The sequence below is a fragment of the Myotis davidii genome, unplaced genomic scaffold (assembly GCF_000327345.1).
Source record: "Myotis davidii unplaced genomic scaffold, ASM32734v1 scaffold46, whole genome shotgun sequence".
Lineage (NCBI taxonomy): Eukaryota > Metazoa > Chordata > Mammalia > Chiroptera > Vespertilionidae > Myotis > Myotis davidii.
The window spans coordinates 9,385,954-9,388,726 of record NW_006383006.1 but is presented as its reverse complement, the minus strand read 5'-3'; the positions used below and the strand labels follow the sequence as shown (position 1 = coordinate 9,388,726).

Here is a 2,773-nt window from a genome sequence, read left to right as displayed (position 1 = left end):
GAGGAATTGAACTGTAATGAAAACATAAAGAGCTAAATGTAGTTTGAATGGGTGAAAACTGAGGGAGGTTATGGCTAGTCAGTTTTTGAAAGAAACACAAAAGAAATTGAGCAGTTAGATGAAATGGAGCAAGGGAATATTCAGGCTGTATATTAAGAAGTAGTATCTAACAATGATGTTTGCTGGACTCTGGAAAAATCACCCTTCACTTTGTTTAAACTTGATTGGAGTAAGCTTTCTCTCTGGGGATATAGGTTTATTTGGACAGACTGTCGTTGTGTGATTCTAACGAATTGTTTTTACTACTGATTTCTAAACTAAAAAATTTAGGATATCTGGCCATTGATTCTGCAAATTAATTCTTTCTTTTCCAATATGTCAACTTTTTTTTTCTACCGTCCTTATGATCTACTTTTATTTTTTTATTTTTTTGTTGTTAATCCTCACCTGAGGATATATTTTTCCAATGATTTTTTTTTAAAAGAGAGAGTGGAAGGGAGGGAGGAGGAGAGAGAGAGAAAGAAAGAGAGAGAGATCAATGTGAGAGAAACACATTGATTGGTTGCACTCTGTCCTGACCAGGTATGTGCCCTTGACCAGGAATCAAATCCAAGACCCTTAGGTATGTGAGCCAATGTTCTAACCACTTAGAAACACCCAGCCAGGGTGTTATGATCTACATTTAAAATAAATATAAAGGAAATATAGTACTATGTCATTATTTTTCCAGTGTAAAATGAACTAAATAATAAAAGTACTATTTAAAATTAGTCAATTTTTGGTTAGGAATATTTTTAGAATGGAAATTTACAAGTGTTAAATAAGAATAGTCATTTTATTGTTGTTAGTAAAATGTTTACCATGAATGTTCTAATTCTAAAGTAATGCAGAATTCAATTTTAGTTACAAAATTATCAATTAAGCTAATTACTCAGAATGACCTCCATCAAAAGGCTATTTATGTATATTAAAGGCTAAGTGACTGACCATACATCTGACTGACCAACCCGCTGGTACATATGACTCACACTGGCAATTTAAAAATAAACATTGATTCTCACATGCAAGATACATATAAGCTCTCACTGGCACCAATTGCATGCATGTGTTTTAATCTGTCATAGTCGATCGTGAAGTTGGTTGACAGTTCCATTATAGAGAAAGGGCGAATAGTGATATTAAAATATTTCTCCTAATTAATTTCCTTTCAATGTGCATGAATCCATGTACCAGGCCACTAGTTATTACAAGAAATTGGTTATGAAACCTACAATTTTATTTCACATACTTAATAAAATATATTTTTATACAATTATATTTATAACTAATATAAACATAATTATTAAATGTAATTGTTCTTTATAAGTGCTGTATAGTATGTTTTTATAATATGAAAATAATTCCCACATTTAATAAGCTAAGATGCTTATCAAAGGATGTTATTTCCTTGAGCTTAATAAAATTACATAGGTTTTTTACATAAACAATAAGAAATTCTCGAGAGAAGAGCTCCCGGATGTGGAGAAGCTGGGGAGGAAATGTGGGAGGAAAATGGATTCAGTGGAGAAGAGGGTCGCAACCTCCATCTCCAACCCGCGGAGGCTGCCATCCCAGGGTCGGCCCCGAAGCTGCAGCGCAACTCCCGCTGCAGCCAGGGCTGGTGTGTGGAGAAGCCTCACACCTGGCGGCCTTAATTCTGGCCGGGGTAGCAGCAAGGGCATCCTTTTGAAGAACATTAAGCATCTGGCAGGTGTCCCGCTCATTGGCTGGGTCCTGCATGCGGCTCTGGACTCAGGGGTCTTCCAGAGTGTGTGGGTTTCAAAGGACCATGATGAAATTGAGAATGTGGCCAAACAATGTGGTGCACAAGTTCATCGAAGAAGTTCTGAAGTTTCAAAGACAGCTCTACCTCATTAGATGCCATCGTATCATTTCTTAGCACAATGAGGTTGACATTGTAGGTAATATTCAAGCTACTTAACCATGTTTACATCCTACTTACCTTCAAAAAGTTGCAGAAGTGATTCAAGAAGAAGGATATGATTCTGTTTTCTCTGTTTTGAGGTGCCATCAATTTTGATAAAGTGAAATTGAGAAAGGAGTTCATGAAGTGACTGAACCTCTGAATTTGAATCCAGCTAAATGACCTCGTCAACAAGATTGGGATGGAGTGTTATATGAAAACTAGTGGCCTATGCACAAAATTTGTGCACCGGGGTAGGGGGGGGGGTTCCTCAGCCCAGCCTGCACCCTCTCCAATCAGGGACTCATGCCCTGCCAAACTCCCACAGGGATCGGGTCTAAACTGGCAGTCGGGCATCCCTCTAGCAGTCTGGGACTGCTGGCTCTGCCTGCCTGCCTGATTGCCCCTAATTGCCTCTGCCTGCCTGCCTGATCTCCCCTAACTGCCCTCCCCTGCAGGCCTGATCTCTTCCCCAACTGCCCTCCCTGCTGACCTGATCTTAGCCCCCAACTGCCCTCCCCTGCTGGCCTGGTTGTCCCCAACTGCTCTCCCCTGATCGCTCCTAACTTCCTCTGCCTTGGCCCCCACTACCATGGCTTTGTCCGGAAGGAAATCAGATGTCCAGAAGATGGCTGGTCAAGCCGGTCTAATTAGCATATTACCCTTTTATTAATATAGATAGATTATATATGCAACAATGCCCAAATGCATGCAGAATGTATGGCGGAGGGAAGTTTAACTACATCCCCTCTTCAGAAGAGCACTTAGAAAAAATTGTCATTTCACTGTTAAAGAGAACAAATGCAACCA

General features: G+C 39.7%; 1 pseudogene; it reads left to right on the top strand.

The window, feature by feature from the left end:
- Window positions 1-1,505: 1,505 nt before the first annotated feature.
- LOC102763376 overlaps window positions 1,506-2,773 on the top strand; it is a 2,917-nt pseudogene continuing 1,649 nt past the window's right edge.